This window comes from Protopterus annectens, chromosome 6.part0 (genome assembly GCF_019279795.1).
Source record: "Protopterus annectens isolate FY-2018-M chromosome 6.part0, PAN1.0, whole genome shotgun sequence".
Taxonomy (NCBI): Eukaryota; Metazoa; Chordata; order Ceratodontiformes; family Protopteridae; genus Protopterus; species Protopterus annectens.
The window spans coordinates 315902424-315908423 of record NC_056737.1 but is presented as its reverse complement, the minus strand read 5'-3'; the positions used below and the strand labels follow the sequence as shown (position 1 = coordinate 315908423).

At 45.5% G+C, this 6000-nt stretch overlaps 1 protein-coding gene across 2 annotated transcripts in view; it reads left to right on the top strand.

The window, feature by feature from the left end:
- ZFYVE26 (zinc finger FYVE-type containing 26) overlaps positions 1-6000 on the top strand; it is a 3506023-nt gene that overhangs the window by 2128734 nt on the left and 1371289 nt on the right. The gene's annotated exons all lie outside the window — the stretch shown is intronic.

Genomic DNA, 6000 nt, shown 5'->3' with positions numbered 1-6000 from the left:
TTCCTCATTTTTATTACTACTTTCATCTTTAACTTGTCACTTTTTTGTGCTATAGTAAAGACGTTGGAGGGAGTGCATTGTCTACAGGTAAAGTCCACTATTAGTATCATTCTAACAGTTATTGCTTATTCCATATTGCTTCAGAAGTTGATGGGTTATTTTGGATTCTGAAAGTTTTTAACCTGTGTGTGGAGTACAGAAAGTTCATGATGTTTCTTTTACCTGTCCTTATTCCTGGAAGTGGATTTGTACCATGAGTGATGGAAAGCTTACCTGTGTATTCTCATTTATTAGATATTCTTTCTCAAAATTAGGGTTAATTGAGACACCTTTCAGTTTTGAGCCATGCCCCCTATTGAGCTCACTGGATTGGCCCAGATGTATTGACATATGCCAGTTCTTTATCTGGTAAGACCTGTGCTAAATCATACTTCAGTGATCACAGGCTGATGCCAGCATTAGACTCAGCATGGGTATCTCTGGCCTTAACATCACTTCTGGCAAGCATTTAACTGGGAGCTGATACCTGCCTGTTACACATTCAAAGCCTCATATTCTAGATGAGAACTGCCATTATTATGGTTCCTCAATGGATGTGAACCATGCTTTGTAGAATCCCTCAGGATGGTGGCTGTCTCATCTGACCGCCCTAGAAAAATATGTTTATTATGTAACTAGAAAGGATGAGGTTGCTTGGGTTATTCCATCTGCGGATTCTTTCCTTGGATTTGTTGTTTATGTAACCTGGACAATTCCATGTTCTACTTTGTCTTACTCCTGAGAAGTCTGATGCCTTACATTGCCCCACTGCAGAATGGAGTCCCACTTCTCACTGGAATAATTCCACCCCAGTTCATACACTCCCTCATAATACTGATTAAATCCATCCTACTATTTCCTGCCACCTGAATACTTTTGGCCAGTCTCTAGTCTATGCCCTGTAGTAAAGTAGTAAACTCTTTTAAACTTTATATATGACTAAGTGATGGATCACTTAAAGTATGGTCTACTAATGGACTCCGAACATGTCTTACATAGTGCATGTAATACCTTCATCACGATTTTATATATACGTGTGTGTGTGTGTGTGTGTGTGTGTGTGTGTGTGTGTTTGCAAAATTGCTCACACCCTTAAACTAATACTTTGTTGAAGCACCCTTTGATTTAATTACAACATTCAGTCTTCTTGGGTCCATACCTGCCATCAATTAGAGACTCTGATTAACCCCAAATAAAGCTCAGCTGTCGTAGTAGGATTTTCCTGACATTTACTCAGTTGCCTGCTACTGCAAAAGCCATGGTTCGCAGAGAACTTACAAAACATCAAAGGGATTTCATCCTTGATAGGTATCAGTCAGGAGAAGGGTACTTAACAATTTCCACAGCATTGGATATACCATGGAACTCCCTTCAGAATTGATTAAAAGACAAAAACTGGTCACAGAGTCTGCCAAGAGACTTACAGCAGCACTGAAGGAGTTGCAGGAATTTCTGGATAGTACAGGTTGTGTACTACATATGACAACAATCTCTTATATTCTCCATATGTCTGGGCTATGGGGTAGGGTTGCAAGACGGAAGACTTTTCTTACACAGAAAAATATCCAGGCAAAATTTGCAAAACAATATATCAAGTCTCCCAAAAGCATGTGGGAAAATGTGTTGTGGTCTGATGAGACCAAGGCTGAACTTTTTGGCCACGGCCCAAGCATCTGGCACAGGTATTACTTTGCGGAAAGCTTTAAGATGTCCTTCATAAATGCCCCCTATAATGGCTCCAATTTATTTACAACAAAAGTCAAGGATAAACTTACCAGGACTGGGCAGGATGGTAAGACCATGTCTGCTGTTGGAATCCATTTTCAACTCCTCAGAGATCCTTCTGCAGGAATCAAAGATGAGGAAGAAAAATGTGGTTAAAAAAAATTCTAGGTTTTCACCAGGACACTCCTGGAGATAGGTCTTCCAGAGGCAGAGATGGAGGCAATTCCATGGGATGTCACCCACAAAGTATAGGCAGTCTGCAAAAATAGAAGTCATGTCCTTACCATAACGTTCCATGTGGAGTGTTCATCTCGCCTTTGTTCTTACACCTGGGTTCGGAGCCGATCCTCGGCTCCGTGCGCCAGCAAAGCTCTGCATCGAGAAGAAGCTCGAGACCAACCTAACTCCCACAATCCCCCTCTGCCTTTACCTCAGATCTAGTTTGCAAGCAAACCAGAAGCCAACAGAGAGAATATAACACATTCATGCCAACAAGAACAAACATAGTTGAAAAAATACAACCACAACAACTGCATAAGGCAGAAGTAGGAGAACCAAACCAGACACCTAAACTGGACGTTCTTCCTGAGGGTGGGAGGGTGGGAATGTAAGAACAAAGGCGAGATGAACACTCCACATGGAACGTTATGGTAAGGACATAACTTCTATATGTGAGAGTGTTCAATCTCGCCGTTTGTTCTTACACCTGGGTAGCGTCCCTAGCTCCATGTTCCTGAGGAACTCACGGGAGAACGTTCCTGAGCACAGTGGAACCAAAGGTTGCCCTGTCCCTAGAAATCCTGTCTACTTTGTAATGAGTAATGAATGTATGTGGTTTAGACCAAGTGGCAGCCGCACAAATAGTGTCTAACGGTAGGCGGGCTGCATGAGCCAGGGATGTAGATACTGATCTTGTAGAGTGCCCTTTGGGCTTGACAGGTATAGTTTGCTCCGAGGCAGCATAAACAAAAATAATGCAATCGGATAGCCATTTGGAAAGGGTTACCCTTCTTGCTGTCTGCAAAGGCTATAAAAAGCTGGTCTGTTTTTCTGTGATCCTTTGTTCTATCCAAGTAAAATCTGAGTTGTCTATGAACATCTAACTTGTGTAACATATATTCCAACTTATTGGAGTGGTTTTTGAAAAAGGTAGGGAGCTCAGTGGACTGATTAATGTTATTAACGGAGCAAACTTTGGGAAGAAAGGACGGATTAGTGCGAAGAGATACTCTATCAGAGTGAAAGATCAAATAAGGGTGTTTAACGGAAAGAGCTTGAAGCTCCGATACCCGTCTGGCCGATGTAATGGCCACCAAAAAGAGGGTCTTCCATGACAAATATTTCAAAGGACAGGAAGAGGCTGGTTCAAAAGGTGGTAGCATCAGCTGAGATAAGAGAAGGTTCAAGTTCCAAGGTGATGTAGGAGTTCTAACTGGTGGTCTAATATGGAAAGATCCTTTTAGAAAGGCGTTACAAAGTCTGTGAGCCATAATAGGAGCCCCACATTCTTCCACATGAAAGTTTGAAATGGCAGCCAATTGCACTCTCAAAGTGGCAGGAGAAGCTCCTTGGTGGAACAGTTCGGTCAAAAACTCCAAGATCCTATTCAGAGGAGCTATCACTGGGTCCAATTGTTGTGTATTTGCCCAGTGCACAAAACGCTTCCATTTACTAGTGTAAATCTTTGTAGTGGAAGCTTTATGAGAAGCCACTAGTATATTTTGAACTGCAGGGGAAAGAAGATCAGACTTGGCTAAGTAGGGAAGCGGAGCAGCCAAGCTGCTAGTCTGAGGGAGAGTAGCGACGGGTGGGGAGCCCCTGACGAGTGGGTCAGTAAATCCGGCTCCGGGTCCAGGATCCAGGGTTCCCGAATTCGGTGTGCCAGAAGAAAGGGAAACCAGATTTGATGAGGCCAGAATGGGGCAATGAGGATAATCGTCCTTTGCAGGTTGTTGGCTTTCTGCAGAAATTTTGCAATCAAGGGGAAAGGCGTACAGGAGACCCGGGGGCCAATCGTGAACCAGAGCATCCCTGGGGACTTCCCCTGGAGGGGGTAATAGGGCAAAATAGCTTCTGCATTTGGCGTTCATTGGAGATGCAAAGAGATCACAGGAAGGCTGGCCCCACTTGCGAAAAATTTCCTTCGCAACTGACTGTTTGAGGGACCACTCGTGAGGTAACAGGATAGCTCTGCTCAACCTGTCCGCTATGACGTTGGATAACCCCGGGATGTGCGTTGCTATCAGAAAGCGACCCATGGACTCCGCCCATTGCCAGATTCTCATGGCCTCTCTGCATAGTTGATAAGACTTGGTTCCCCCTTGCTTGTTTATGTACCAGACTATGGACATGTTGTCCGTCTGAACTGCAATTGTCCCTAGAGGAAGAAGGGGAGCAAAGTGTTGCAACGCTAAAAACACTGCCCTCAACTCTAGAACATTGATGTGCAGATTGTACTCCAAATTGGTCCATTCGCCTTGGACTGTCTGTCCCTGAAAGATGCCCCCCCACCCTATCAGGGAAGCGTCCGTGGTCACCGTAGCTGTCGGTGGGTAGCACAAATGGTCTTCCGCTGGAAAGATTGCAAGTCCGGAGCCACCAAGCCAGGTGTGATTTGCATATGTTTGTGATGTGAATTTCGTGCATCAGGGGTAACTGTTGGAACGACCATTGTGCAAACAGTAGCCATTGAAGAACTCTCATGTGCAGTCTTCCCAAGGGTATCGCAATGAGAGAAGCTGCCATGAGACCCAAAACCTTCAGAACCAGTTTCGCTGGGGATTTTCTGGATGATAGAAGAAGAGATATATGGTTTTGTAGTGAGGCTATCCTTTCTGGAGGAAGCCTTAGAATTAAGCAACGCGTATCCAATTCTGCTCTTATGAATAAGATATGCTGTGATGGCTGTAGTAAAGATTTTTCGAAATTTACGGAAATTCCAAGATGAACACAAAGTTGTAGTGTGTAATCCCTGGCCTGAATCAGTCGACGCTCGGTGGTGGCAGAAAGGAGCCAGTCGTCCAGATACGGAAACACCTGGAATCCCAGGCGTCTCAAGTGAGACGCTACCACTGCCATACATTTGGTGAAAACCCTGGAGGCTGAGGTCAGACCAAAGGGCAGGGCTCAAAACTGAAAGTGACTGGCTCCCAGCCGGAAGCGCAAGTGATCCCTGGACGCCCTGGCCATTTTGATGTGGTAGTATGCGTCCTTTAGATCTATTGAGCACATCCAGTCGTCCTTCTGTAAGAATGGAAGGATCGATTGAAGCGTGACCATCCGGAACTTTTCTTTCTTGATGAAGGTATTGAGTTTGCTTAGGTCCAGAATTGGCCTCCAGTCCCCTGTCTTTTTTGGAACTAAAAAGAACCTTGAGTAAGTTCCGAATCCTCTTTGGTCCGCTGGGACTGGTTGAATGACTCTTTTTTTCTAGCAGCTTTGAAATTTCTATAGCTGCAGGGCCTTGCAGATGGGGCGGCACATCTGGGAGTCTTTTCTGCGGAATTGGGGCAATAGGAAGGGAATTCTGTAACCTCTGGTAACAATGCTTTTTACCCAATTGTCTGATGTAAGACTTTGCCAGGCCTGAGGGTATAAAGCTAAGCGACCCCCGACTGCCTCCAGAGCAGGACAGTCGGGCCTCCTCTCAGGAGTGCTGGAAAGGTTTCCCGGGGAGTGTATCCCTGTCACCTTGGTTTTGCGGACCCCTTCCACCTCTGCCCCCTCCTCTGCCTCTAGAGGGGGCATCACCCTGTGTGCCTGGGAAAGAACCTTGGGGTTTTCGAAACCACATTTTTCCACCACGTTGCCCTTTGGGGTACAGTCTGGATGGGGTGGAAAAACGGACTCCGACAGCAGACAGAGTCTTTCCCTCTTGCTCACACCGGGTAACGGTCTCCTTTACTTTGGGGCCAAAGAGAGTGGCACCATCAAATGGGGCGTTAGTAAAGGAAGACTTGAAGGCTTCCGCAAAGGAACATAAGCGCATCCAGGATTGTCTACGAAGAGCAATCGCTGAAGCCGCTGCCCTACTCGACCCTTCGGCTGCGTATGAGATCAGCCTCATGGACGAGTTTGCAATAGATGTAAGGGTATTGAGATGTGTTGTAACTTTCCCCGAGACAGCAGCATCTGTAGTACCCTGGAGGGTATCTCCCAACTCTTTGATTAGATCCCTCTGTAACCGTGTGAAGTGGGTCAAATAGTTCTGGGATCGCATAGAAAAAGCCGCTGAAC